The sequence below is a fragment of the Pteropus vampyrus genome, unplaced genomic scaffold (genome assembly GCF_000151845.1).
Source record: "Pteropus vampyrus isolate Shadow unplaced genomic scaffold, Pvam_2.0 Scaffold388, whole genome shotgun sequence".
Lineage (NCBI taxonomy): Eukaryota > Metazoa > Chordata > Mammalia > Chiroptera > Pteropodidae > Pteropus > Pteropus vampyrus.
Window position 1 is genome coordinate 476,580 of NW_011889169.1, and position 8,938 is coordinate 485,517.

Consider the following 8,938-nt stretch of genomic DNA (forward strand, 5'->3'; position numbering starts at 1 on the left):
CGTCCGCATCCTCCGCGGCTGGGGGTGGGGGAGGAGGCAGCAGCGATGGAGGGGCGGCCCCGCCCCACAGCTCGGCCCGGCCCCCACGAGCTGAGGAGCGAGGAGCTGGGCGCTCTGGCCCAACGGACGGCGGGGGAAGAAGGTCAGCGGCGCGATCTCAGGCGGGCTCGGCGCGCCCCCGCCGCCTCCGGCAAGTTGCGCCCCACAGCACGCCACACATTGTTTTGCGGGGGCGGAAGAATCGCACACCGCCTCCCTCGGCCCCCACCGGCTCTCCTTGCAGCCTCCTGCTCCGCCGCGGCCCAAGAGCGCAGCTCCCCGCCCCGCCGCCTTCCAGTGTCTTTTTCCCCGCGCGGCCCCGCTGGCGCGCGCGCCACCCCTCCCCCTCGCCGTCTGCGGGCCGCTGCGGCGCGCGCGGGGCCGCCCCGTGTAAACACTGAGGTGCCCGCTTGGGCTGCGGCCGGGCCACGCCTCGCACTCTGGAGACGCGTCACCCGTTGCTGGGCAGAGAACTTGGTATTTGCATCTCCCAATCGCTGGCTGCCGGAGCAGGGCGGGACTCGGGCTGCAGGGCTGGGCGGTCTCCCGCCTGGGATTGGGGGTGTCGGATGAGATCGGTTTCTTTTCTTAGGCTGGGGACTGGAGGAATGGTGGAGGGGCGCTGAGCGTGCTTCCCATCTGGCTCCGAAGCCTTGTCTCCGCCCTGCATTGCCTTTGAAATTTTAGCTTATTCAGTGACACCTGCCGCCAGGTAGGACTCCGCCCCCTTTCCCGGGGGCGTCTTTTTGGACCGTCCCAGAACTGAATGTGTGTGTGGGGCGGGGGGGCACCCAGGCTTAGGAAAGACTTTTAAGGGGACAGTTATCGTGTCACAGGTGTAGCCCCTGCTAGCACACACAGGATCAGCCATATCGGGGCTCATCAAATGCTTTTAGACTCAATATACCCTTTCGAATTTTTTATCTCGTTCGAGGAGTCAGTAGAGTCCTGAGAAAGAAGGGACTATGACGCTCGCCTCCCAATTAGAAAACACTGAAGACAAGCCAACTAAGGCTCGAATACTAGGCTCGCGGTCCCGGTTCTATTCCATACACTGCGCACGGAGGGGCCGAGGCGCCTCGCCAACCAGTCGAGGGGCCTTAACAGCGCGGACTTCACGCTTTTCACAGCCCTCAGGCGATGTTCGAGGATGCGTGGGTGGCCCGCGCGCAGGTCCTACCCCACACCGCGGCCTGCCTGGTGCGGGACTAGGGCGCGGCGCTCCTTGCGTTTCTGGAGATGAGTGCGCGGGCACGGGGGCGGAGCCAGGCCAAGGGGCGTGTCCGCGACGCATGCTCTAGGCGCGTGGCGGGGAGGGGCTGCGCGCTCCCAGCTCACCACGTGTGAGGCGGCTCAGGCACCACTGGGCGTGTGCTGCCCCAGGGGTAGGTCACCTTCACGGCGCCTTGGGCCTGGGAAGTGGGAGAGGGCGTTGAGGCCTACCCTCTCGGAATCAGGAGTTAGGATGGGTCGGGATTAGGGTCTCTAAAGTGGCATTCTGCTGAGGCGTGATGGGCACCATTCGGAGAGGAGGGTACATGTCTCTCTTAGTAGACCTTACCCACCACTCGGCGGGCGGGGGCGGAGAGCCCACCCGGAGGGTGTAGGGCGGGAGGAAGGGTGGAGGTGCGGCTCCGCAGATGCGTGGGGCGGGTTGATGCTCTGGGTTCCCGGAGGAAAATTGGAGCAGCACCGGCGGGAGGGGGCAGCTCTTAAAGGCACAGGGCGTTTGGAAGAAGGCCCTGCTCCTGACCAAATGGTTCACTGAGGTCTGGCGATACCTACGTTTGACCATTCACAATGGCAGCGTGACTGGTTCAATGCTTGATGGAGTCAGAATTACTGTATTCACATCCCTGTACCTCTTTTCTTATCTTAAAACGAGGAGAAAAGCAGTTTCGCATATGGTTGTATTACACATTAAGTGGGATATTAGATGCAAACACATCTCTGACGCCTAGTAAATGTTGAATAAATATTAGTTTTCTGGTACTTAGGGTACCAACAACGTAGAGATACCAACTTAATAAGAAAGGATGGTGGAGATGGCTTTAACATTTCAAAAACTTATCAGAGGAGTGATCATGGGAAAAATAAAAGCTTTTTTGAATTTTCTAACACTTTTCAAATTTTCCCATTTAATACTCATTTTATTTTAAATGACACGGACATGCCATCTTTTCAATGCTTTGGACCTCTCAAAGGTCTTATTTTGGTCCTGAAACTGCTGCTATTGTTATTATTATTATTTTTTTAACTACTACTGCTTACATACCGGCCTCCTGGATGTTCCTCAAACACAGATGGCTTGGTTCCACCGCAGAAGTTTTGTACATGCTGTCTCCTCTTGCTTGGAAAACTCTTTGCCCCGCTCCACACATGGCTGGCCCATCATTCTAGCTTCAGCTCAGGTAGACTTTCCAGAGAGTCTGCCCTGACCACTCTCTGCTCTTGCCTACCTGTCATCCTGCATCTCAGGTGGACAGAGTTGCTTGTCTGTGCCTCATTTTTCTCATTGCCCATCGTTGGCTCATGTTATGTTTGTATGTATGTATTTACATATAAAAACCAGTGAATTCAGCGACCCAGCACAAGCACGGAACATTGATAATAACCTGCTTTGCCCTATGAACTCCTTTTCTATCCCATCCCCTGCCTTTCCTTACCTGAAGTGATGTGTATCCTGAATCTTCTCTTTACATTTAAAAAAAACAGTTTTATGGAGATATAATTCATATATCATACTATTCACTCATTTAAAGTGTACAATTAAATGGTATGTTCAGAGTTGTGGAACCATCACCACAATCCATTTTAGAATATTTTCATCATCCCCAAAAGAAACTATTCATTAACAGTCACTCCTCCATCTCCTTTACCTCCGCTCTAACCCCCAGCTGTAGGCAACCACTAATCTACTTTCTGTCTCTATGAATTTGCTGCACCATTTTGCATTCCTAAGCAGCAGCATATGAAAGTTCCAATTTCTCCTTTCTCTTACTTTTTAAAAATATTTTCTTAAAATGTATTCCCTTGCCTTTAGCTTTATCAAAAGGGCATCATGTTGTATATAATATTCTGGTATTTACTTTCTCACTCAGTATTATAATGCTGATTCATTTGTTATTGCACCTGTGTGAGATATGTTCATATTCCACTGTGGGAATATACCACAATTTTCTTACTCATTCTCCTGTCCATGGACATTTGGATTATTGCCAGGTTTTTGCTCTTAGTAAAAGTTTACTGTTAACAATCCTAGATGTGTGTCTCTGGTGCTCAAGTACAGGAAAGTCTCCCTAGTATCTCATGGAAAGTGTGATGGCACATCTGAGGACATGTGACTGCTAACTTTTACAAGGTAATGCCAAACTTGAATCATTTTACTTTTATACCAGCCACATGGAAGAGATCCTTTTTGTCCATATCCTGTCCAAAGTTTGGTACTGTCAGATGTCTTAATTTTGGTTGCATTATTTTCTTCCATCATTCTTTCTATTTTCTTCATAACACCTTCCATATTTGCAATTATTTTATTTGTTCACTTGTTTTTCGCCCGTTTCCCCTATGCTAGAATGTCAGTTCCAAAAGGGTAGAGATTTTTGTTTACTGCGTTATCCCTAGGAGAGTGCTTGGCACACATAGGTGCTCAATAAGTATTTATTGAGTGAATCAAAGTCTATGTTGAGTGCACTCAAATTCCTATGGAAGCCCAGAGAAGGAAGTAAAATTTTGAAAAACAAAACCCAAAACTCAACTATGCTGCTGAGATGTGGTTATAAGTGCACACAGACTCCCCTGGGTCCTTTCAAATGGGTGCCCAAGAGTCTAACCCTTGCAGGCCACAGGAGTTCAAGGCTGGGCTCACCAGTAAGCTGTTCAGTCCAGACTGCAGTAGGCAGGCGGTGAGGTTCTTGGAAAGCTGCTGACCACCACTGCCCCACCAGTTCAGGCCACCATCATCTCTCATCCAGGCACTTGCCCACCCTCTTTTCGCACCCAGCAGCAGGTCTTTTTCCATTCCATTCTCCTCTCAGAAGCCAATGTGATGGGATTTTCCAGTCACAGATCTGATTATGTCTCTTACCTTCTTAAAACTCTTCAGTGGTTCCCCATTACTCTCAAAAGAAACAGCAGACTTTCGCCTGGCCCACCGGACCAAGCTTGGTCTGACCGCTGCTCACGCATCTTACCTCCTCTCCCACTTTCTTTGTCTTGAGTCAGCTTCCAGTCCCATGGGCCTCTTTTCAGTTTGTGGAATGAGCCTCATTGCATCCCCACACAGTATGTTGTCAAGTCCATTCCCTCACCCTTTTCACACTCCCACCTTTCTGCTTTCTTTTTGTTCTCCTACCTCCATGTTTCTTTTTTTCAGTGCACCAGTGGACTATTTAGCTCATTTGACACTTGGAACAGATCATTTTTTAATACCCACCTCCTCTAAATGACATTATTTTCAATAACAGTCATGAAATACAGTGAATAATACTGATAATGGCCAGAAAAGAAATGCAGATGGTGAAAATACTCTTTTATTGAACTTTGTATATGTAATGTCCCTAAAAATAAATATTACAGTACAAAAAAATAATTAGATCAGTAATTTTTAATTATATTTATATATTCCTTTGAAAAAAGGAAAATGAAAACATCTATATAGTAGTTTATTGCAATAATTACATCATTATATTATAGTTTGAAAACAAAAAACACTTTAGGAATCCATTTCAATATTAAATGTATTATTTAAATTTGGTAAAACAATTTTAGTAAATAATAATAATATAATTTGACTAATAAAATTTTTAGTTGCCCTGTAGTTCACTATGTTAAATTTTAAATATGAAAGCTTTAAATGGTCCCGTGGAATGACAGAATTGAAGCAACTCAAGTTCTGGTTCTTCATTTCATAATCACTGTTTTATCATTGTTTATTCTGAACCTATTGTTTCAACACAGACATATGGTGTACCAAAGGGGCTGGAGACACAAGTACTCAGGAAACGAGTTTGAACGATTCCAGGCTGTTGTGCACTTAGTCTCAAAATTAATGTGGGTAGCTATGTCTGATTTGGCCTGTGTTTGGGGCTGACTATATAACTAGGAGTGCTCTGAATTAATGTCCTTGTAGAATATAATGTTTATTAGTATGTAAGTAATTAAAATAGGCTGATTCGAAGCTTAGGAATATTAAGATTCAAATTAAATCAACAACTTTATCTTCAAGGAAGGGAATTTTATCAGTGACATGGTTCAGAATTGTGGGCACATGGTGATATTAAAATGCAGACTGACTTTCAATCAGTTTTACTATTGTTTTTAAATTCCCTGCAGACAGGACACCTCCTCATGGCCGGCACAACTCCAATTGGTACACCACAGCAGAGCAGGAGCTCCATGAGATCAGAGGGCCCATGGGATTGCTACTCTTACCATTGTATCTTGTATCCCAGCACCCAGCAGAGCTTGGCACAACATAGCCTTTGAATATCTGTTCAGTGAAGGGAGGAAGGAGCCAATAAGGTATGGGCGTGGCTAACTCAAGAGTGGGCATGGGTGTTCCAGACACCATCATACAACTCCACTCACCCCAAGTGTGGGTAGCTCCAAAACATCAGTCTGCAAACTGGCATGGTCCTCAAAGACATTCATAATGAAGAGAGAGAACAATAACAGCAAGGTAATTCGTTTTTTGATTCATCAAAATGTCTTATTTAAAAAATGAAGAGATTATGATCATATATGTGTGTGTGAGTGTGTGTGTGTACTACAGGGCTCTTTTACTGAATAATCTAGAACTATATATGTGGTCTTGAGTATTTAAATATGGCTAGTGAGAACCGAAATGTGCTATACTGCAAAATTCTCACCACTTTTCAAAGACAGCATAAACAGATGTAAAATATCACATTCATATTTTTTCTATTTGATTATATGTTGAGATTATAATATTTTGGATATATTGAGTTAAATAAAATATATTAAAATCAATTCCACCTGTTTTCTTTGTTACTTTTTTAAATGTGGCTTCTGGAAAATTTAAATTACATTTATGGTTTGTATTGTATTCTAATAATAGTACTAGTATAGAAGATGGCAATTTTTCTCATCTTTATTTAGCAGAATTAAAAGTTGGCAATCTTTTGGACCCTAAATTTTAAAATTTGTGCCTTTGCGGGTCTGGGTAGGGCAGTATTTTTTTAACTTGTCTGTGAAATCTCAGTCTTAAAATCCCTGATGGAATGCTGGGTTACCAATCCATGAGATGTGGTTTGAGACTCAGAGAAACACAAGGCAGAGGAGAGAGAATTGCGGGACCTGGTCACAGATGAGGACAGCATCAGAATTATTTTTGTAGCATCAGCACAACTGATGGAATTGAGGAATAGTCAGATTGGGAGAAGGAAGGGGACGGTGACTAGATGGGAGAAAGGATTTTGTTTGGATAGTGGGTCTCATCTGGTGACTCTGAACTCACACCCCATTTGTCCATCTCTACGTCTCCTGGAGCATAATCCTTACCCCCTACAATCTGACTCTGAAATTCACTAGACTTTTCCCTTTGGGGGTGACTATATAATTTATCATGAAAGAAGACACTATTAATAATTTTGCCGGAACAACAGAAATAAACTGAGACTGCCTGAGTAAGCTGGGAAATAAGTCATCTTCAACTGGGGCTTTAAACAATCGAAGCATTCAGGATATTAAGTCAAACTTTGTTCAGTGTTATGAGTTTTTAGGGAGTTACTTTAACTCCTTTGCCTCAGTTTCCTCATCTGCAAAATTGGAAGAGTATAATAGTTCAGGACATGGGACATGGTAAAGGTTCAATGAGTGGTAGCTATAATAAGAGTAACACAACAAAAATTATTTTTTAAAACAAAAAGGTAAAACTATAGAGACAGTAAAAAGATGTTTGGTTATCAGGGTTTGTCGGAGAAAGGGTCAAATAGGTAAAACAGAACGATGAAATTTCTGTATCATACTGTAATGGTGGATACAAGATATTATGCATTTATCAAAACCCATAGAACTGTACAACACAAAAAGTGAACCTTAATGCATGAAAATTAAAAAAAAAAAAATCACTTAGGACATCTGGAGAGTCCCAAGATGGAATACAGCATGTGACAAAACAACTGTATTTACAAAGATAGGAAACAACCTCACTGCAGGGGATGGGGAAAAGGGTGCTGACTTAAGTAACTTTAGAAATGAGTGGACTCTGTAGAACTAACAGCATAAGAAAGTGTACAGAAGTACTGCACTCTAGTTGATAAACTTTCCCACGAGGGTATGGGTTAGCAATGCTGATACTGCTTTATGTGTATACTGGAATTGAATGATTAAGTAAATGGGTGATGAGAGCCAGGTTTCTCACTGTTGGAGTGAGAATTTACAGATAAGTAAGAAAAAGAGACTAGAATGATTCAGGTAGTAATGGATGAGAGTTGTAAACATAAATGTGAACTTATGTTTAGCTTAATATAGGTACAGATGGTTACATACAGAAATATTTATAGGTATGTGATAAACACAGGTTAGTATATTACACATATTTCTTTGTTCTGTTAGTTGAGACTTCAAAGAAAAAACACCCCAGCAATGAGCACACTTAGTGCCCAGACCTTGGTTTCTAATATCATTCTCCAACAGAAAAAATCAGGGCTGAATTCCATTGAGAGATGGTTGATTCTAGGACTGGGGCAAGAAAGATACAAGATAAGCCTGGGGCATCATATAGTGCCAGAAAGTAAGGAAATGCTTAACAACAATGAAAAGAAAAGACACACAAAGATGGGAGTGTGTCAAAGGGACACAGGAGCCAAGTAAAAGAGCTGGCAAAGGCCAAAGCTGGAACAATGAGAACAACAAAATTAAGTAGTATCGGAATATAACATAAAATATGAAATATCTATGAGTTCATAGTGAAATAAATAACTGAATAAATGGAAAAGAGACAAATCTTTAATGCAGAAAAATTCCAAATATCTTATGTAAATATGCCACACTCAAAGAGGTGGAACATAACTTCCCCTTCCTTAAGTGCGGGCTAAGCATAGTTACTTCCTTCCAAAGAGGACAGCATGAAAAGGGGTAAGAGAGAACTTCACAGTGCAGAAACCTGACAAATAGTACCTCAGCCAGGTCATCAAGGTCAACACCAACAGGGATAAGTCATGTTGATGTCTGAGAAACTGCCACAACAAAGAGGAACCTAAGGAGACATGAGATAAATGCGATGTGATTTCTTGATGGGATCCTGGGATAGAAAAAAAAGGATCCTAGGATAGAAGAGTTTTTCCTTGAGTAAAAACTAACGAAATCTGAATAAACTATGAACTTTAGTTAATAACAAGGTATCGATACTGGTTTACTAATTTAACAAATATGCCATATTAATGTAAGATGTTAATAGAAGAAACAGGGGGGATGGGTGATATAGGAGCTTTGTATTATCTTTGCAATGTTTCTGCAAATCTAAAAATGTTCTAAAAAGTCGTTTACTTTTTAAAAAATAGCACAGGATGTTAAAAAGACATTTAGTTTATTTAGACTTTAGAGCGCCAAAGCCATTACACATCCTGCCTTAAAAAGGGAATTTCTTCAGTGGGTTAAGAGAAATATTCACTTATCCTACTGTTTTAATACGTTTTGAATGCAAGAGTTAAATTGTCCAGTAAATGTCGCCTACCAATTACTTGAGTCAATGTCTCGTGAAGTCAGCATCAAAAATTTCGTGTGTTTAATTTGTATGTATCTGAAATACAAACGAGGAAAAATGACTAGGTCCTTGATAATTTTAAATTAAATGAAAATAAAAGAAATCCACACAGAGCAGGCATCAATCCCATTGCCTAAATTTTCATTGCCTGAAATTGTTTTAGTAGAGTGA

General features: G+C 42.8%; 1 long non-coding RNA gene across 1 annotated transcript; it reads left to right on the plus strand.

Annotated features, from left to right (window-relative positions):
• The first annotated feature begins 6 nt into the window (after positions 1-6).
• LOC111731616 lies at positions 7-6,007 on the plus strand. Its single transcript, XR_002777229.1, has 3 exons — positions 7-1,424; positions 3,302-3,400; positions 5,374-6,007. It is a non-coding gene; the product is annotated as an uncharacterized LOC111731616 (long non-coding RNA).
• Positions 6,008-8,938: the final 2,931 nt, after the last annotated feature.